Genomic DNA, 22983 nt, shown 5'->3' with positions numbered 1-22983 from the left:
TTCTCATAGCTTCTGTTTCTATCTTTTCAATTAAACGTATTTCCCCTAGTTCACTGTTTCTGAAACATGCTGTTAATTGTTGGATCCATACATGTAGAATCAAGAATGAGTAAATGTCTTCCTTTTGGTATGTAGCAGTTGGGCACACCAGTGTCAAAATGACTTAAGCTTTGGGATTATTTCAGAATACTCTGGAGCAGATTTTCATTTACCTCCCACCTCCACATTTGATATCCCAAGAGTTAGAGATAATTAGGTAATTAACTCTCCCTCAATAGGTGGTTTCTAGAGCATAGTGTATTCTCAAAAATCAGCTTGATTTTGGAAAATTGATGTGATGAGACTTTTATTACTATGAGAGACGTTTTCTTTATTGTTAATGTCCAAGAAGTCATATATGCAGACATATACAGATAGATGTTAAAAAAATCTCAAAAAGTATTGTTAGAAATACTATGGTCTCTAAAATGGGAGGATTCTAAAGGACAAAAGGCCAAGTTTTTTTTTTTAAATATGAGTTGAAAATTGGTTTATTTGTATTTGGTTCATTTGCATTTTATGTATGAAGAAAGATTATATTTATTATGAAGTGATCTTATATATTATGGATATGTTAATATATATACTCTTCTAATTTTCTTTGGTACTTGAAGGAGTAAAGTTTTTATGTCACCTGTTTTCTTAGAACTTAAGGTAGCCTAAAATGAAGTTGTAGGTAACATTTATAGAAGAAAATTTTCAGTACAATTGTTGGAAACTGGAACTTTAGAATATGTTACTTTAAATATTACCTAGTAATCTCACTCTTATCAATGTAGTTCCTTTAGACAACAAAGAACATCTTATTATCATGAATGTGGAGAAATTGTCTTGATGGGGAAAAACAGTTTAGATAAGACTTTGAAAAAAATAAAGTTTTAGCTTCTTCCATGCTTAAGCTTTCTAATGTAACTATGCAGGGTTTTGCCACAATTTTGCTCAGTTAACCAATTTATTTTCTTTTCTAAATCAGAATCTCCTGGTTGTTTAACCAAACAGAAGACATCCCAGTAAAATATGACCATATTTAATTCTCTTAAGGTCAGTCATAAGTATTGCACCCAAAATTATCTTTTATTTGTAACACTTTGATCATTTTACACTCATCATGAAAAATCTTAAAGTACCTTTTTAAGTCTCTTACATACATCATGATCAAATGCTTCATCTGGAGTTCACAGCTCCATTCAGGTTTCTAAGGGCACTCCCTAACTATTCCTAACTCCTCCACTCAGCCATTGCTCTCCACCCAGACAGGGAAGCAAGTCCTCCCTTTCATCTGTGCATTCCTGGGCCTGAGCTATGTCTGGAATGCCTTCTCCCTCAGTCTTGATGGTTTCACTCCCTTCTATCATTTATAGAGCTTATCTGATCACACCTTCTTCTCGAACTTCCCCAAATAACTCAAAATTCAGGAGCTCTCTATCCCAACTCCATGTGTTTAAAAATTAGAAAATTTTGCCTACAAAAGCAAAATACATATACCCTCAACATTTTATAAATTCCTATTGTTGTTGCATTGCTTTAATCTTTCCCTTTTATTTTGATTCCAATGTCATCTTTTAGGTAGTATGCTCCATTATTGATGGCAAATTCCAAATAGGATAGATTTGGAAATCTTGCTTTTTCTCAGTAGAAGTGTTTGCTTTCTCAGAACCAGAACCTCCAAACTCAAAGAATTACAAGAACAAGAGATATAGTTTTTCCAGGATCACTGGAAATAGCAGTAGTCAATGAGTGAAAAGCAGAATGACCCCTAAAGATGTTCACAGCCTAGGTCTTGTGAATATGATAGAACATGGCAAGCTAATATTCTGCCTATGTAGAGCTAAGTAAAATTATAAACCTGAAGATAAAGAACTTACTCTGGTTTATTTGGATGAGCCTGATCTAATCACATGAGCCCTTAAAAACAGAAAATTTTCTCCAGTTTGAGTCAGAAATGTACACGAATGAGACTTGACCTGCTGCTTCTTGAAGGGAGAACATGGGCCAGCAAAGACCAGCCCCAGCAAACAGGCAGCAAAGGAATAGGGACTTCAGTCCTAAGACAAAAGAATTAAACTTGCAAGCAACTAATTTCAGCCAACAATCTACAGGACTGTTGCAAGAGAATTCATCCCTAGAGCCTCCAGGAAGATGTACAGACCTATTACACCTTGGTTTCAGCTTTGTATGACTATCAGTAGAGACCAAGCCAAATCTTGGTCCAATGCTAGACTTCAAAATTATGAAAAATAACTAAGTTTTGGTATTTGGCTATAGCAGCAAGACAAAACTTACATACTCCTACTTTAATACTTGGCCTCTTACCTTATATGTTTTACCTATTGTAAACAGAGTACCACATTATTTTTATTTAATTTATAAATTGGGCATGACATAGTGTATTGATATCAATTGTAAAATGTAATTATTCATGTCCCCTATCCACAAATTTGATGTAATTTCTATTTTCACTAAGTGTTTATCAGGTACTATGGTCATAACTTTAGTAGTTTAAGGAGAAGCAGCAAAACTAGCATTAATTTATTTTTTTCTTTCTTCATAATTTCATGGAGAGAAGATTCATTCTTACCATAGGTCTTTTGCTTTTCCAGTCTTTATTAAGTGAAGAATTTTCACATTTTCACTTAAAGGAAGCATAATGTATGACTTCTCTGTGGAATATCCAAATTTCTAGCAACACTAATTTTGTGCTTTAGGGCCATAATTAATTGAACAGAAACACTGTGATATCCTACAGTCAAACAGATAAACCATGGCTACTCAGTGACAGACTAACAGATGTGTAACATATGTAGTGAGGATACACTGGACAAAAGAATCATTCACATCCTGGGGGACTGGAGAAAGGTGCTATGAGATTTCATCACACTACTCAGAACTACATACAATTTAAAACTTATGAATTACTTATTTCTGGGATTTTCCTTTTAATATCTTGACTATAACTGAAATCACAGGAAATAAAACCATAGAAAAGAAGAAACTACTGAAGTATTCTCAAGTAGGGAATACACTGCTTTCAGAACCCAAAAAGGCCCTATATGATGTTGTACCTCTTTCATACTTGTGAACAGTGTAAGATATGTTTCTTTGACTTTGGAGGTGAAATCTCAGCAGACTCCAACCATCTCACCACTAAACGCTTTACTGCTGTAACTGACCCCTGACTATCTATTGAGTTTATCTCCCTCTCTGGCCCTGTGTCTCTCCAAGGGTTCCAATGTACCTGCTTTTTTGCTTTTCTACTGCTATTTAATTATGTCATCATTGTGGTGGACAGTGTAATGCTCTGCAGATGTGCAGGTAGTGCAGGTCCCTTTGGACTGTATAGTGACAAAAGATGGGAATATTACACACCCTTAGGGCAAAACTACAAATGCATACTGTGGTGGTTAAACACTAAGAGAGGACTGTAGTTGCTTTGAAGACTCCAAACAACTGGAAATTTCTAACATCCTTTCTTTTGTCTATTGTAATCTTTTGTGCACCCTACATGAAAATACCAGCCCCCTGTGGGTAGTATAGAAAAAGTCATTTTCTGAAACTATTATATTTAGTGAGTATCTTACTTTATTTTAGCTACCATAACAAAAACACCATAAACTAAGTAGCTTATAAACAACAGAAATTTATTTCTTATAGTTCTGGGGCTGAGAAGTCCAAGATCAAGGCACTGGCAGACTCAGTGACTCATAGAAGCCATCTTTTCACCGTAACCTCACATGGTGGAAGAACCAAGGCATATATATATATGGATCTTCTTTTATAAGGGCTCTGATCTCATGACTTCCTCACCTCTCAAAAGCTCCACCTCCAAATACCATTACCTCAGGGATTTGAATTTCAACATTTGAATTTGGAGAGAACACAAACACCTAGACCATAGCAGTGGGTAAAGCTAGGAGATAGTGAAGGCCCAGAGGTGTCTTACACCTCAATGGGATGCCACCGTTAAGAGCCTGGTCTTATATTTTGTAGATACAGATTTGTAGATCCAGATTGATCTCTAGAAAACCAATCTATGTTTAAAGAACCCCCAGAGTGATTTATGACTTAGTATTTAATTCCCAGGCCACTTCTTTAATCTGGGCCTGTGCTTGCTATACAGGCTCTACCTCTTGAGCCCTACCCCCAGCCCCAGGCCATTTCCTGATATTAGAGTATTGGAAAATGCTATTAAAAATCATAAAGGAGCTTAGCACCCAGACAGAAAAGAAAAAAAGAAAAGCTTTGATTCTGCCTGGAGGGGGCCATTTATCTAGGCTCAGTCAAGCTGAAAGAGTTGTCCAGTTCTTCTCTGGAGTATATATGCTCATAATTGATGTTTCTTGTGCACAAATGCCACCTACTCAGTGCACCTGATACCTCAGTAGTACTGGGCAACCAACACTTGTGAACTTCTAATCAGCTGCCCTTTCCAGTATTTGTTATCAAACACCAAAACTTTCTATTCTTACTTTGTTTTTCTTTTATTTTATCATTTTTACATTTACTTACATGGGTAAACATTGTTTGTGCCCACCTGCCTCTCTCCCAGCTTCCAGACCAAACCTGTTCCAGCCTCTTCTTCTCTGATTTTGTTGGAGAGAAAACTTAAGAGATAATAAGAAACGCATAGCGTTTTTCTAGCTTGGGATAAAGATAGCTATACAGAGAGATTCCTAGCATTGCTTCATGCACTTGTGAATTGCAATCCACATTGGTTCATTTCGACCAGACCTCTTTGCTACTTCTTGGTCCCCTTCCCATAGTGCCCTCTGCTAATTTCAGAGTAATTTATTCACTCCTCAACAGGGAGCACATCAAACCACATTCAAGTTTTAGGTTTCCTTCTCTTTCTCTGTTCCTGCCGTGCACATTCTCCCCTTAGTGTGTGACCCGTGTCCAATAATATTACTGCATTTGTTTGCTGGTAAGGATGCGGGGAAAAAAGGAACCCTCATGCACCGTTGGTGAGAATGTAAGCTAGTACAACCACTATGGAAAACAATATGGAGCCTTCTTTAAAAATTAAACATAGATCTGCCACATGATCCAGCAATACCACTCCTAGGGATATATCCAAAGGAATGCAACTCAGGTTACTACAAAGGCACCTGCACACCCATGTTTATTGCAGCATTATTCACAATAGCCAAGTTATGGAAACAGCTAAGATGACCCACAATTGATGAATGGATCACAAAAATGTAGCATTTATGCACAATGGAATTTTACTCAGCCACAAAGGCAAATGAAACTTTATCATTCTCAAGTAAATGGATGAAACTGGAGAACATCATCTTAAGCGAAATTAATCAGGCTCCAAAAACCAAAACTCATATGTTCTCCCTCAAATGTGGATTCTAGACCCAAAACAAATGCAGTAATATTATTGGACATGATTCACACACTTTCTATTCTTACTATACCTAATGTCACCATTTCCAAAATTATAATTTACCTTTAGATTTATTTCCAGTTATCTTTTTAATGAGAGTTTTCAGGAAGGGTGATTCTGATCAGAAAACCAGCTAAACATTTTAACATCTTGAGCTGGCTTGCTACCCAGGAGATCTCTGCAAATGATGAATTCTTGGCACCTTCTAATGTGAAATAGACACACTGGGAGTTCATCTCTAAATTTGTGGGTAGAGGATTAGAGTCGATGTTTATTTTATACGTTGAAACTTATTCTTTGACTGGCTTCTTAATGCATCAAGGATGTAAGAAAAAAGACTCAACTCTTATAACACCTGCAACCTACAACCTTCACTAGGATTTGGTCTGCATAAGAAGGATGGGAGGCAAGGAGATGATTTATTCTTCAAATATAGGTTGAGGATAGTACTTCACTGCCAGGAAGGGAGCAGGAAGAGAATGTGAATGAGAGGAACACCTCCAGGAGATGCTGGAATTTTTATTTTAGTTTGGATGTGTTATTTGTTACAGAAGCTTTTATAGTTGCTAAAACTTGCTGTGGCAAAAGAAATGAATTTGTATATGAGCAAAAGCAAAGCAATGCATTTAGAAGGAACATGCTAACAAATAACAACAGTTAACTAGTACTGAGTGAGTACTATTTGCCAAGGACTTCACAAGTATTTTTCTTGCATTATCTCACTGAATCCTCATGACTCTAAGACATGTGCTATCATTATTTCCATTTTCACAGATAGAGAAACTGAAGCAAGAAATGTGGTGAGTTTGCACTGCACAAAGTACCACAGTTACTGCTGTGGCCTCAATGTTTGCCTCCTGTCCAAATTTACATGTTGAACCCTAATCAGCAATGTGATGGTGTTAGGAGCTGGGGCCTTCGGGAGAGCTCTGCTCTCATGAGTAGGACACGTGCCCTTTAAAAAGAGGCCTAAGGGGGCTGAGATGTAGCACAGGTGGTAGAGCACCTGCAAGATCAAAGCCTTGAGTTTAAACCCCAGTACCAGAACACTTTATATACCTGAAATCACCTTAAAAAACAGACCTGAGGAATCTCCTTACTCATTTCACCATTTGAGGTCACCAGGAAGCCAACCAACAAACACCAAATATTCTGGCACCTTGACATGGATTTATCAGCCTCCATGACTGTGAGAAGTGAATCTTTATATTTGATGAACCATTCAGTTACTGGTATTCTTGTTACAGCAGTCCAAATGCACTGAAACATCTGCTTAAGGAAACGTTCTTCCCGACTTTCTGCTATGACTTGAATGTGTCCCCTAAATTTCATGTGTTCGAACTTAAGCCCTAAATCCCTATGTTAATGGTATTTGGAGATGGCGTATTTGGGAGGTCACAAGAACGTGAGGTCTCTGCCCTCATGAAAGGATTAATTTGTCCATGAATTAATGAATCAGTGGGTTATCAAGGAGGTAGCTTTGTTAAAAGCTCTCTCTGGCATACTTTGGCTTACCCCACAGTGCCTTCCACCATGTTCTAATGCAGTGTGTTCACCTTTTGTCACGGTGACAAAATTTCTGACGAAAACAACGTAAAGGGAAGAAGGATTCACTTTGGCTCATGATTTCAGAGGGTTTATTATGTGGTTGTCTGGTTCCATTATCTGCAGTGAAGCAGAATGCTACAGCCACGGGAGCTTGTGCTGGAGGAGGCTCCTCACACAATGGTGGCAGGAAGCAGAGAGGGAGACAGAGAGGGGCAAAGGACAAGGTATGTCTTTCCAGGGCACAGCCCCAGAGACCTTCTCCTCCAATTGGGCCACATCACTAACATTCTCATCTCTTTCCAGTAATGCTACCAAATTGTGAATCTATCGATGGATTAATCTGCTGGTTAGGTCAGAGCCCTTATGATTTAATCACTAATCAATGATTGATTCTCCAGCTTCAACACACGAGCCTTCTGGGGGATGTTTCAGATCCAAACCAAAACATGCAGCAAACAGGTCCCCACCAAATGGTGAGAGAAGCAGGCTCCAGGCTCTTCAACTTCCCACCTCCTAACTATGGACTAAGCAAACCTGTGTTCTTTATAAACACAGTGGTATTCAGTTCGAGCAACAGAAGATGGACTAAGACATTTCCTTCATCTGCACATTTGCTAATGCTCTTTTTCTGGGATAATTGCAAATACACTTCTTCTCCAATCACAATCCCGTTCATCTCTCTTTTTTATCTTTTATTTATTTTCCTTTGGCAATACTGAGATTTGAACTCAGGGTCTCACACTTGCTAGGCAAGTGCTCTACCACTCGAGCCATGCCCGTAGGTCTTTTTGTTTTAGTTATTTTTCAGACCATAATCCTCCACCTAGTTCTGCACATAGCTGGGATTGCAGACAGACATAACTACCTCTGACTTGTTTGTTGAGATGGGGGTCTTACTAACTTTTGCTCAGGTTGGTTTCAAGCCTCAGTCTTCCAGATCTCCACAGCCTGAGAAGCTGAGATGACAGATGGGAGCCACCACACCCAGCCTCATCTCTCTCTTTAAATCCAATATTTAGTAAACTAAAAGAAGATTCTTCTGGGCTGGAGGTGTGACTCAAGCAGTAGTGCTGCCTAGCAAGCATGAAGCCCTGATTTCAAACCCCAGTTCTGCAAAAAAAAAAAAAAAATCCTTCCTCTTCTGAACACGGAAATAAAATTTTATGGCATTTCTGATAATAAAAAATACCTTTTTTATTATTGACAAGGCAGAGTTACCTTCTGTTCATTTTCTAATCTGATATGCTCTAGACAATTTAGTCATACATTAGTTTATTCATTCATCAAATGATGTTTATTAATAACCTAAAAAATGGCAGACATTATAGGACATGAGTAAATAAGACAATATTCTAAAGAACTGCAGAGGGGTCAGATTAATGGAGTTCTGAAAGATAAGAACTCCAGGAGAAGAGGTGAGGTGGAGATTATGAAGTTAGGCGTTGTTCACAACATGAGGAAAGACAGACACGTATGCGCAGGACCTCATGGGACCTCAGTCAGCCTGGAATGCCTCCCTCAGTGACTCATTGTCAGGAATCTTCAGTAGATTAATTTTTGAATTTTTTTCAAAATAGACACATCCAGCCCCAGTATCAGAAAATCTAATTTGGTATGATAGCAATCCGAAACCCAACAGAAAAGAGTTGGCAAAATTAAATTGGAAAATTGAAAGAGAAATTGATAGCTAGAAATCCATATTCTTTACCAATAAATGGGCAAGTTTAAGCCAACACAGAAGGAAAAATGTAATATAATAAGCCACGCTTGGCTCATTCACAGATTACACGTGGTTTTGACCAAGTACAATCAAAAATCAATCAATCAAAAGAAATTTCAAAAACTAAAATTTTACATTCCAGTGCATTACGCAATCCAGCTGATGCAGAGAAGTCAGGGCCAGGTTATCATCAACTGGGCTTTAAATCCTTATGTGATGGGTCAACTATTCCCTTACACTTCATTTTGTGAAATATGCCTCCCCAAAATGCAAGCGGTGCCCCCAAAGCAAGGTAAAAGTCAATGTGCTTAATTTAAATGAGAAAGTGAACATTTGAGACGTGTTAAAGGATAACTTGGGCCAAGTTGGGTCACATTGGAGGAAGAATGAGTGGAGCGCGCAGCAGTGCATCACTGAACGCTATGCAGCCTGATCATGCAGACTTTTTCCTCAATGGTGGCGGCCTTAGAACCGTATTCCTGCAGACACCAAAGGTCTACTGTACCCCGACATCTTAGGGTTGTCAATATAAGAAGATCCCAAGAAGAAAGGGATCCCAAATTGAATAGTTTATGAAGGGAGTTGCTTGATAGACTTCAGCAAAGGGCTTTAGCCAATGCAGAGCAACCTCACAGGGAGAGAGGCTAAGGAATAATAACCAGGCCCATATCCCCCCTGGTCTTTTCCAGTTGTCCATTGAGAAAATCCAGCAAAAAACAAGGGTCAGGAAGTTTCTCTTTTTAGCCCATGAACATTGGTTTCCGTGGACACAAAACAGAGTAGACAAGGGTGGATGGTGGACAAAGGAAAGATCTCTACCCAGGGGTGGGAAGGAGGCTGGGCATTTGTGTTTTGAAATCATTCCCAGGTGAATGTCCCCTTTGATGGGCCCATGGCCATTTGACTATGTGTCATTCATTTATTCATTCCAGAATTATTATTTGAAGTGTTATTTGCCTAACACTTGCATGACTCAGTTCTGGTTGTTGTTGAAACAGGATTGAATAGAACAGGTAAAATACCTTCCTTTAACCATTTCGTAATTTCCTGGGGCTTTAGCCATTGGTTTAGGTAGGTAGTTCCTATCATTTCACCATTGTCGCTAGTATTTGCTTCCACATTGCCACCATTATGGCAATGGTGGCATTATGCCTTCAGATCACATTCTTCTAAATGGGTCATTGTCATCAGTGACACTACCACTGTTCCACAGTCACTATATAGAGGTGATCCTAACTCAAGATAGATAAAGAAACTCCTCTGTTAAGTTTTTCCAGAAAACTCTCATAGCAAGACCACTGGAAAAACCAGGTTTGTTTAAGTTCTTCTAACTTTTTTTCAGTTATGTCTTTCCTTCATAACATACCCTTGTCATTGGTCTGGCAAAACCATATGAGGCTCAAGCAATAGCTCTAACACTACCTAAAACAACCACTCATCCTGTGGCTGAATGTAGCTACTCATCCAGTCTTTCTTCCTTCCAGTTGAATTTTTCTTCCAGCTCCTAAATATCCTTTTTCATTTCCCTGTAGAAAATCTAAGTGTAATGCAATTGATGCATCAAGGAGAGATGAAGAGAGGTGATTCAACCTTCCTTGGGCTTATCTAGGACACAAGGTGACTTATACCAGGCAATGGTAGCTCATACCTGTAATCTTAGCTACTTGGGAGGCTGAGATCAGGAGGATCATAGTTGGAGGTCAGCCTAGGCAAATAATTCATGAGACCACATCTCTAAAATAATCAGAGTAAAATGGACTAGAGATGTAGATCAAGTGGTAGAGCACCTACTTTGCAAATGTGAAGCCCTAAATTCAAATACCAGTCCCACATATGAAAAATAAGTAAATAAATAAAAAGGAAAAGAAAGAAAAGAATGAAGAGCTATAAATTGGAGTCAGAGAGATACCTTCCAAAGGAATTTGTAATCATTCATGTTCTATCATTTAGCAAGGTAAGCAAATTGTCTTCTGGAAATGTTGACTGTACGTACTGTGTATGACATAAAATAGTGGTCAGTTGCTATTGACTCAAATTACTAATTATGAATTAATTATGCAGGAAAAACTCTAAATCATCAATTTTGATGATGGTTAGAGAACTACAGGTTTATCAGGGAGAATTTGTCCAAGTCACTCCCAAGCTTAAGGATTATGTTATGGAAGAAACCATAACTGATGATTCTCTTCTAGTAAGTGCTGAACTATAATGACGTCCCACCTTTATTGAGTCAGTGGGATTTTTACACAGGATTTATACTGGAAGAAGATGAAATCCAAGAATCTGGTGAGGGTTTCCATTTTGAAGAAATCCTTCAAATGAGCATTAGCAACAGGTTTAAGCAGCAAGTATTAGGTTTAAACAATACGGTGAACAATGGAAGATTAAAATGATGAAGGCTTTTGAATATTGTGAGATTATTTTGCATTAAGTTACCAACACTTCTTGCTGTGTTCCATTGCTTGGGCATTGGTGTAGCAGTTCCTTCAAATTGTACCAAAGAGCTTTCTCCTCATGTTAAAATGCACATAGTTTTCATGCACAATTGATGTTCATGCTTTTATTATCCATTCAAGTCTTGGTTTATTTCTTTAATCTTAAGTATCTTCCTATGTATTTTTGCATGCATTCAAGACTCCCTCTATATGCTGTATCTAGTTTCCTGACACATGCAATTAGGAGTTTACTCAGTGAATTGTGATAACAGAGGAACACTGTTATGGTTTATACATGAAGTAGCACTCAGAAAGACTTGGCTATTGAAGGATTGGTTCTTGATGCAAGCAGCTTCCAGATATGGACCTGCTGGGAAGTGATTGGATCATGAGGACTCTGCCTTCATCAATGGCTAATCCTTTGATGGGTTCAAAATTTGAACAGACTATTGGGAGGTGGTGGAACTGTGGAAGGTGAGGCCTGGTTGAGGAAGTGGGCATATCTTTGAAGGGTATCTTGCTCTGGGTCCCCAAACCCCACCTCTGCATGCTTTCTCTCTCTCTCTCTCTCTGCTTCTGGGCCATCATTAGGCAAGCAGCCTCCTCCAGCATGTGCTCCTGCCACCATGATGTTCTGCCTCACCTTAAGCCCATAACAATGGAGCCAGTGAACCGAAACCTCTGAAACCACAAGCCAAAGCAAATCTCTCTTTTAAAGTTGTTTCTCAGGTATTTGTCACAGCAATAAAAGTCTGACTAACACAAACATGTGCCCCCAAACCATTCAGTTTATTATTTCAGATATTTCTTTATATCCAAGACCTAAAGCGACATAGGTTCTCTGTCTGCATCAATATGTTTGTTATCCTGTCTAGACAATGTCTCTAGAGTGCTACAATAAGTACATTTTAGTGTTAGTTGTCACATTTAGCTTAACAGATATTACAGTCCTTAATAATATTGGTATATAAAATTCAAATAAGCATTTTATGATCCTTAGGTTTTTAGAGACCTTTTATGTCTCTCAATAATATTGATCTAACATTAAGTCTAAAGTCACTGGTTTTTATCTTTTGCAATTTTGGTAATTCCAGAGTCCATTAAGTAAGCCTATGAGATTAGAATGTTTTTCTAAAAAGACAGCAAGGAAATCAAGGTTCTTTTTTTTCTGCTGAAATGACAGCCAGTAACATTTCCAAAGGATCTTTTTTTCTTTTTTTCCCAAAGAATTTAATTTACAAATTTAATTTACAAATGTCACATGCTTTCTTTTTTGCAATGAGAAGTTAATGAAAAATAATTGATCATCGTTTTCTTATTTTGCAAGGACTGTAAACTTTTTGCGGACACTGTTATTTATCAGACTGTTCACCACAAATGTTCCGGAATTGAGAGTTACCAAACACAAGTTTTACAACAATGGCAACAAGATTTTAAAATTGGGCTTAATTTACTGAAAAAAGAAGTGTAAAGTTGTTCCTAAATTTTGATTTCCATTCTCCCTTTTTCTTTTTTAGAAATTTCATTTTCTAACTCGCCAAGGGCTCATAATAACAGCTTTGTCTGGCCTCTGAACTCCTCCTTGTCATTTAATGCCAGATGGAGTCTTGAGGAGTCCTGGCTTCACTGGTAGCTTTGAACTTCTCCAGACTGCACGTCGTTAATTGTGCAGTAAAATAACTGAAGATCAGATAAAATTGCTTAACCCCTCCCAGCCGATGGCCCTACAGCCTGTCATCTCTCTTTGCTGGTCATTCTGCTTCCCTCCTAGCCATTATAGATCAGCTCTGGAGGGGTTCAAACAAAATCCTTTTGTTTAACTCAACATTCCCTCTCCGGGCCACTAAAAGAGCTGAGGAACATTAAAATAAAAATTTATTTGCACTTTGCCCTTTTCATCGTTTGTGCTCTGGTGGGGAGGCATAGGGCACTTCCCTGCTGTCCCTTCTAGTACGCCATATGAATGGTTAATGGCTCTAGTAAAGAAATAGGAGGGTGTCACACACTTAGGCTGTAATTTAAGATGCCGCTGGAGTGCACTCAATTAACTCATTAACTGCCTCTTTCCACAAAATTGTTCATGGTGGCTTACATGAGCACAAGTTACAGAAAATAGAATGTGTGTATATGTGCGTGTGTGTGTGTGTGTGTGTGCATACACATACACTATAGAAATAAACACAATGTACAATGCACACTATGGAAAGTCAAAAGGTAGAAAGTATGTAATTATAATAGCCATATGTAATTAATATATTTAAAGCTTTACATACTTTATATAATGAATTATGTAGATATATTAACATGTTAATTAAGGATATATTCAATATAAGTAGAGTATAAGAAAGCATAATAAAATCATGGAAAAAATGTAAAAACTAGCTCTATGAAAAATTTAGAAATCAAGGAAAATTTTCTATCTAAAGTAGATTTTGATATTTGCCTTAGAGTCAGTTTTTTTAACAAAATATTTAAGAAAACCTACATGGGGCAATACCACCCTTTGCCCCAACCCTGCCTCACCTACACAAGTTTAATTTCTTTAATGGGTCTTCTTTTAAAAAAAAAATGAAAGGACTTTGTAAAGATAAAGGTGCATTAGAACCCATTAACACCATTAGGGCAAGTGTTGTAAAGAAAAGCTATTGAGCATAACAAAAATGCTGAATTTCTCCTCAGGCCTTTTGTTTTTTTTTCATCTAACTCCTAGAACTACAGCCAGGTGGGGTACATTTCAAAGCACCTTCCTGCCATTTATATTTCAGTTATGGGATATCATGAGCACAGATAAACTTGAGAAGGACAGAACCATTTAGTTAAACTATGCAGTGGGCCTCGTGACATGAACTGCACTCAGATAGTTGCCAGCTGTGAAAATATTCAAGTTCCCTTTCCAGCTCTGCACCATGACCCTGCCTGTGACAGGTCCCCCTACCCCACAACCCATGCTTACCTGGAGGAAGACCACAATACACTTCTTTCTTACTTTTAGAGCATTGTATGTAAGTTTGTTATAGTCACGAGACTATTGTGAGAGTGTTTTGAATTTTATAAAATTAGAAACAGAAGATCCAGGTACATAGTTAACATTGAGCTTTTGTTTAGTTTCATAGCCCTACTTGTGAAAAAACACAAACAGGAAAGTTTTATTTTGACCTCTAAAAAGAGGTTTATAAAAATGACTATCTCATATTTGTGAGGATCTGACTCTCAAGAATAAGAAAGGAACCCAGTCACTGGTGGGTCACACCTGAAATCCTAGATACTTGACAGGCTGAGATGAAGAGGACTGTGATTTGAGGCCAGCTCTGGTGAATAGTTCCTGAGACCCCATCTCCCAAATAACCAGAGCACAATAGACTTGGAGATGTGGCTCAAGCGGTAGAGCACCTGCTTTGCAAGTGTGAAGTCCTGAGTTCAAACCCTAATCCCACCCAAAAAAAAAAAGTAAAAAAGGAATTTTTCTGCAGTGTTAGAGGGTTGAGCCCAGGACCTTGTGTATTCTAGTAGCTTAAACTGTTGAACCACATCCCTCATCCTTTCATTTTTATTTTTGTGTTTTTGAGACAGGGTCTTTCCTAGACTCCTGAGTAGCCTCCTGCTTCCACTTTCCAAGTAGCTGTAATATAGACAAGTTCTGCCAAACCCAGCTTGGAAATTTTAATAAGGAAAAAGGTAAATTTTCATACCTACCGCCATAAGAAAAAAGTTAGCTATGTAATTTTGTACCTCCTTGAATAAACAACAGCTTCTCCAATTTCTTTTAGCTCCAACACCTAGTAAAGAACCTTTGTTGCTTGGTTAGGTTACTCTTCTATTCTCAGTTTTAATCTGCTACTCTTTCTTTTATATATTTATATATACATATATTTTTATATATAAGCATACATAACACAGGTTTTAATAGTCATTCACGACAATTTTTCAGAGGTCACTAATGACGATGAGGAATGATAAGGAAATATTTCTGTATAAGTCCCATTTACTCCTAGATATAACACCACTCCTCATATGCCCCTCAAAAAACCTATATTAATGAAAGTGAGAGAAGGATGATTTCAAATACAGCCTGCTGTTTTTGTTGTGAATCATTTGCAAATGTCGCTTCTTCCATTTATAGAACAAACCCAATATATTTGGCAGTATTGAATAAGAGAACCAGCTAGTTTCAGCACTCCCCTGGGATCCACCTGTGCTGTTGGCTAGCTGTGAGACTTTGAGCAGGTTAATTATTTTCTCCTGTTTTTTCAATCTATAATATAAATGGAACCAAGAATAGTAGCTCCCTAGTAAGGATTCTTGAGAGGACCAACGGACTTAACACATATCACATGGTAAGCACAGTGCTTGGCACATACTAATTAACTCTCATTAATTTCCTCTGTTTTAGAGAAGGTCTGGCATTGAAAGTTCAAAACCATTCATCAGGTATCGAAACCCTTCTGTTCCCATCATCCATGAGGGAGAAACAGGTTCTGGACACAGCCCTCTAGAGCAAATAATTAAAAAGCCGGACAAAAATGTGTGAATCACCTGTTATTAGACATTGAACAATAGGCCGCACAGGACTGTGATCTCTCAGGGAAAAGAAACAAAGCAGGTGAACCTTAGGATTGCTCTGGCTTTCTACCCAGAGGTACTTCCCAGACCGCAGCGCAGGTAGGCAAGCTAAGCAGAAAGCACAGGTGGCTGCACACATGTGTTCTCTTACCAGAGAGCCATTCAAGCAGGTCCAGAATTTCATATAATATCTCCCTGGTTCTTTCCAATATGTTCATGCTTTGAACAAAATTCTATCACATTGGGCAAAAAAACATCCTGGGAGGAAAATATTGCCAACAGTCTGTAAGCCAAACACTTTTTGGAGTTCATACAAGCCCACAAATCAAGTTATCACCACCCAAAGTAGACAGACTACCAAGAACATAGAGGACATTCTGTAGTGACTACCCAAAAAATCAAACCTCATTTGTCAGGTAGAACTACACCTAGAGTATCATCAGCTCTAGACTTGCCTCAGCCTCAAGATGATCAAACTGACCTAGAAGTCACTCAACTCTCTGTCCAAATCCATAGAAAGATTTTTCAACATATTCAATAAAAGCTAGCACTCAAAAATGTAAAATTATAATGTTCAACATCCAAATAAAAGTATGTTTCATATGGAAACTACTTAAGTGTGTATCTATGAAAGAATGGATAAAAAGATGCAGTATACACAAGAGGATACTACTCAATCTTAAAAAAAAGAAAAGAAGGAAAAAAGCCTGAAGGCATTATACTAAGCAAAATAAGCTAGGCACGGAAAGGCAAATACTACACAACTTCATTTATATATAGAATCTAAAAATGCAAGCTCATGGTTCATGCCTATAATCACAGTGACTTGGGAGGTACAGATGAGGCAGTCAAACTTTGAGACAATCCCAGTCAAAAGTTAGTAAGACTCCATCTCAACAAACAAATTGGGTGTGGTGACTCATTTATGTAATCCCAGCTCCACAGGAGGCATATGTAGGAGAACTGTGGTCCAAAGCCAGCCACAGCAAAAATGTGAGATCTGAAAAATAACTAAAGGAAAAAAGAGCTCAGGGCATGGTTCAATCAATGCCTACCTCGTAAGCACCAGGCTCTTAGTTCAAACCCCAGTATAACACACACACACACACAAAAAGTCAAAACAACTAAGCAAAGAGGAAAATGGTGGTTTCCAGAGGCTGGGAATGGGGCTGATGGGGAATGGGAAAATGTGGATAGGAAGCAAAGTCTTCATCACACAGGAATAGGTTTTAGTCATCTATCACACAGCATGCTGATCCTCATTACTAGCAATGCAATGCATATTTCAACATTGTTCAGAATTGATTTTAAATAGTTCCACAGCAAAAAATGGTGAGGAAATAGGTATGCTAATTACCTTGATTTAGTCAGTCCACAACATATTGTGCTATATCTAAACATCACATTTTACCCATATATGTGGTTAATATTTGTCAATTAAAATAAAATGAAATGAAAGTTAGTAAGGATCTGAAGAAACAAGAAAATGTGATTCATGACTTGCAGAAAAACACAAAAAGAGAGCTAGATTTGGAAATGTTAGCGAGTACAGAATTGGCAGGCACAGGTGTTATAAATGCAGTTGCAAATGTGCCCAGGAATTTAAGGTGCAAGGGTAACGAGGAGAGAATCTTGTAGGAAAAATGGAAATCTTCAAACTGAAAAAGAGAGTATCTGTGCGAAGATTGTATTGGGTGGAATTCATAGCAGATCAGTCACTTGAAGAGGAAAGGTCACTGAACTTGTAAATAAATAAGCAGAAGGATTTGAAACAAACCAAACAACAGCAAAACACATCATTAGTGACTTTTGGTACATTATCAAGCAATATACATATGTGAAATTGACTTCTAATAAAAAGGGGAAGTGAAGAGACAAAGTGATAAAAGAAGAGCTAAAATGTCTATAATTTTATTGAGTTTATAAATTTACAGTTCAAATAAACTCAGTAAGCCTCAAACTAGATAAACCAAATAAATAAATAAATAAATATATTAAGGCACACACAATGAAATTACTTAAAACCATTACTAAAGAGAAATTCTTCAAAACAATCCCAGATAGAAATGGGATTCTTAAAATATATCAAAAAAAAGAAAACAGAGGGAAAACCATATTAATAATTTTAATAATAATTAAATATCAATAATCATTTAATGATTTCAACCACGAAGAAAAGAAAGAACTTTGTAAGTGGGGCCAAAAGAAAGCGCCACGTGCACTCTCCACCACGGTTTGGATGTGGGTTGAATGTATTCCCTGGTTCATGTATTGCAAGGTTCCTTGCAGTGTGGCCATATGGGGAGAACTTAGTGCATGATAATTGACCATTGTGGGCAGTGCCCTCAGAAGGAATTGCAGTTCTCAGAGAACCGAGTTAGGAAGGTTGAGACACAGGGTTGTTAGAAAACAGCACGACCAGCCCTTCCCCCTCTCTGGTTTTCTGTCCTGCCATCCCTCTCACATGCACTCCTGCCTGAATTCATTCACCATTAGGTCCCTGTCATTGAACAAACCAATGAGGTCATGGGATCTTGGACTTCCAGCCTCCAAAACTGTGAGCTAAACAAACCACTGTTCTTCATAAAATACCCAGACTTGGTTATTTTGTTATAACAATGGAAAATGGGCCAATAAATTATACGTAAGAAATTAATTTTATTGTGAATGTTTGTGTGTACTGCTAGGGACAAACCCAGGGCCTCATGCGTGCTAGGCAAGCACTCTACTACTGAGCTGCACCCACAGTCCAACAAGAAACTCATTTTAAATGTAAAACCATAATTAAGTTAAAATTAAAAGATGGGGCCTGGCATCTCCTGGCCTCCCTCAATCCCATGAGACAATGGGAAGTCTGTTCTGCCACATGTTTGCAGTGTCCCCCAAAGGCTCATATAATTAGAAGGTTTGGTCACCAACCAGTGGTGTGATTGGGAAGTTAAGGAACCTTTAAGAGGTAGAGCCTGCTGGAAATAAGTAAGGCCATCCCTTTAAGAGGATTTTGGGGCTCCAGCCTCATTCTCTCTTTCTTTTGCTTCCTGACCACCATGGGATAAGCACCACCTCCCACCATATATTCCTGCCATGATAATTAAGCCACCTCAGGCTCAAAGCAATAGGGCCAACCAGTCATGGACTGAAACCTTTGAAACCAGAAGCCTTTAAGTTGCTTACTCAAACATTTTGTCACCATAAGAGAAAGCTGACTAACAGAAATCTAACAAAGTGAACTTCAGAACAGGAGTTACCAAAGAGGAAGAAGAACTTTCACAAAGATAAATGGGTAATTTGTTAAGAAGACAAAACAATTCAGAATGTATAAGCACCTAAAAATGGAGGCTCAAAATTATAGCAAGAACTCACAGCACTGGCATAAATGCCCCTAGATATTTCATCCTACTTTCCTCTGTAATTGGAAGAAAGCAAATAGAAAATCAAAATGCCTCTAGAAGTGTTAACCAATGCTATTGACCATCTTAATCTACATGAAATTTAACATAACACTCTACTCAAAAAACAAAAAAAGAAAGAAAACCCAATGAATTCAGACTCTATGTAGAAAATTCACTATGATGGAACATATTAGGCCATAAATTTCTAAGATGTTTATCTTAGAAAAGTTCAGAAACAAAGATCTATGCTTCAAGTGTAAGAACCTACAAAATTAAGTGCAATAAAAGTAATAATAAAGTAGGGGAAACAAAGAAATTAAAAATGGACAATTTAGAAAATTAACAAATCGGAAGATTGTTTTTTGAAATAAGAATGACCAAAACTATCAATGTGAAGAATAAAGAAGAGGCATTATTACAGATCCCATAGCCATTAAAGGACCATAAAGGAATGTGATGAATCACTTTGTATCACTAAATAGGAGAAGTTAAGTGCAATAAGTAAATACATTGAAAGATATCAATTATCAAAACTTTAATCAGAAATATAAAAGCTGAAGAATTCTATACCTGTAAAAAACTTAATTTGGATTAATTTGGATTTGTATTCCCCCAATACAAATCAATTTACAATAATAAATTGTATTTGTATATACAAGCAATGGAAATTGAATGCTTAAAGGAAAATGCCATCAAATGACATGCAAATTTAACAAAAAATTGTGCAGTGTCTATACACAGAGAAAATACTGTTTTATATAAATAAAAAGATATACTATCTTCATGGATTTGAACACTAAATATTGCTACCATGTTGATTCTCTAAACTGGTCTGTAGATTCAAAACCATTTGGATGAAAATCCAAGTCAGCTTTTCTTCATAAAAATGACAAGTCGATTCTCAAATTTATCCTTAAATAAAGAGGACCTAGAATGGCCAATGTAAATTAAAAGAGAAAACAGAAGACTCAGAACACTTAATTTGAGGAATTACTACATGGCTACAGTAACTAGGACAAGGGTGTATTGTTATAAGAATCAATGAGACAGAATAAAGAGATCCATGGCTATATGGTCATTTGAATTTTTGTCAAAAGAGCTAAGGTAATTAAATAAGAAAAGAATACTTTTATCAAAATGTGTCAAAACAGCTGGATATTCATATAAAAAAAAACTAAATCAACTCTTATGTGATACCTTACAGATAAATTAACTCATAATTCATTATATAGCAAGCATAAAAGATTAAACTATACATCCTATAGAAGAAAGCTTGGAAGAAAATTTTGTGAGCTCAGGCTAGGCAAAGATTGTTTACATAAAATGCAAAAAGCACAGAATATAAAAGGAAAATGATAAAATAGACTTTGTCAAAATTAAAACCTTCTGCTCTTGAAAGCAACAGACCAGAGGAAAATATTCACAGTATACATATCTGACATATGGCTTGTATCAAGAATATGTAAGAACAAACAACCCAATAAAAAAGAATCCCAAAGATTTGAATAAACACTCACAAGAGGAAATATATAAATAGCCAATAAATACAAGAGGAAAATGGCCAGCATCATTAGTTATTAAGGAAATGCAAAGTAAAAGCATAAGAAAATACCACTGCACACCCACTTGAATGACTAACATTAAAGGAAGTGACAATAGCAAATGCTGGAGATAATGTGGAACAAATGGAAATCTTATATATTTTGGTAGGAATTTAAAATGCTACAACTGCTCTCAAAAATAGTTTGGCAGTCTATTAAAAAGTTAAATATATTTTACCACATAGCCCAGCATTTCCACTCTTGAGTGTTATCCTGAAGAAAAGAAAACATATGTCCACCAAAATCTTGTACACAAGCTTACCTAGCAAATGTATGTGCAAGAGCCTTGTGGTGATGGACTGTAAGGTAGCTCTCATGGTCCTCCTCTCCTACTATCTATGCCCCAACAGAATTCCCTCCCCTTGAGTACGTGTGGGACCAGTAACTTGCTTCTAACCAATGTAACATAGCCATGTGGTGTATTTTCACTTCCGTGATTACACGATGTCACATAAGATTCATTTTGATAGCAGACACTGCAGAAAGTGTGGTTCTCCGTTTCTAGCATCTAAGCAGCAAACCACTATGCTTCCTACAGCCTCCAGGAAATGAGTTCTGCCAAAAACATGAGTAAGTAAGTATAGAAGAAGCTCCTTCCTCCAGATGAAAACCCAGTCTTGGCTCACACCTTAGTGGCATCGTTGAAGAGTACTAGCCCAGTGAAATAGCAAGTATGTGTGCTTTCAAGCTAAGTTTGAAACAAAGTTTGGAACCATGTGTCACATGGCAATATAAAACTAATACAATCTAAAACCTGGGACCAACCTAAATAATCAGCAAGTACAGGGTTGTGCAGTATGTCCTTACTATATAAAGTAAAAATGTACTGCTACATATAACAAGATGAATCTCAAAAACATCACCCTGAGCAAAAGAAACAAGAAACTGAAGACTGCACACATACTGCATGATTTTGTTTCTTTGAAATGATTCAAAGAAGACAAATCTTTTCTTTAGTAGCACAAAGCTCATCTAACTGTGCCCTCAATAAATATAAATTATAAGGAGGTATAAATTATACCTCAATAAATGTGACTTTTTAAAAAATTTAAGAACTCCATATGTATACACCTATTACTAAATATTTAAATTGGTAAAAAGAAAAATTGCTTATGCTTCTATGTGATATATAAATATGGACTCCAGAAAACATTATTAAGATGGGAAATCTTGTTCCTGACATAAGGTATGTGCTTGATAAAAAGTTATTACAAAAGAATTATCTTGCTTTAACAAATGTGATCACGTGCAACCGAGGGGCCTTTAGTTTTTGATTTTGTATCTTCAGAATAAACTTCCTTCTAGTCTCATCTCCTCATTCTTGTTCATATCGCTCTCATTTTCTTCATAGCACTTAACTACTTTTCAAAATTAACTTTCCTTTTATTTGTCTATTGTTAAAATTCTATTGTCTCCTTCCCTATTAGAATGTAAACATAAGTGCAAAGACCTTGCTCAAAATTCCTAACTTTATTGTAAGAACCTGAAACAGGGCTTATCACATAATGGACCCTGTGAGATTATTTGCTAAGAGAATATCATAATTTTTAATGTGAATTTGACATAAAAGGGGGAAATTTTGATCAGTGACATTAAGGGATGTATTGCTGTGGTTTTCACAAAAAAATGAAGGCTTCAATTCAGGTTATGAAAAAGGAGTGGTGATCAAAAGGAAATATGACCACACAGGACTTGTCAGTTTAAATGTGAGTAAGGAATGGGAGGAAGATGTTTTACTAGTCCAGTCCTGCTGCCATAACAAAATACCTCAGACAGGGTAATTTATAAACAACAGAAATTTATTTGTCACCGTTCTTTTTTTTTAAATCATATTCCTTCTTATATGTATCAAAACTCATACTGAACAATGAGTTCTGGATCCAAAAAATTCTCACAGTTCTTGAAGCTGGAAAGCCCAAGATCAGGATGCCAGCAGATTGCTGTCTGGTGAGGGGTGCTCACCTTTGCGATGGTGCCTCTTCTGCATCTTCACATGGAGGAAGGGAAGAAAGGCAAAAAGGGAGGCACACTTGCTCCTTTCAGATCTTTAATGAGCTCCATCACCTTTAAGTTCCAACATAAATTTTGAAGGTATGCACTCAAACTGTATCAGGTATCAAATATAGCTATATTACTTTAAGTCTACACCATGGGAGGATGGTGATGTCATAAAAAGAAACAAAAAGGTGACTTACTGAAGATAATTCTAAGGCTAATTAATGCCTTCAACTGAGTTAGAGATTAACTAAAATAACTGTCTGTAAATATATGAAATATTTTTAAAACTCCACTTTCCTGT

The 22983-nt window shown here is 37.2% G+C and overlaps 1 pseudogene; it reads right to left on the bottom strand.

Annotated features, from left to right (window-relative positions):
• Positions 1-22512: 22512 nt before the first annotated feature.
• On the bottom strand, positions 22513-22631 carry LOC141421812 (small nucleolar RNA SNORA40; annotated as a pseudogene).
• Between the last annotated feature and the right edge of the window lie 352 nt (positions 22632-22983).

The sequence above is a fragment of the Castor canadensis genome, chromosome 3, assembly GCF_047511655.1.
Source record: "Castor canadensis chromosome 3, mCasCan1.hap1v2, whole genome shotgun sequence".
Taxonomy (NCBI): Eukaryota; Metazoa; Chordata; class Mammalia; order Rodentia; family Castoridae; genus Castor; species Castor canadensis.
Note: the sequence above shows the minus strand (reverse complement) of the source record. Positions and strands in the feature narration are given on the sequence as shown.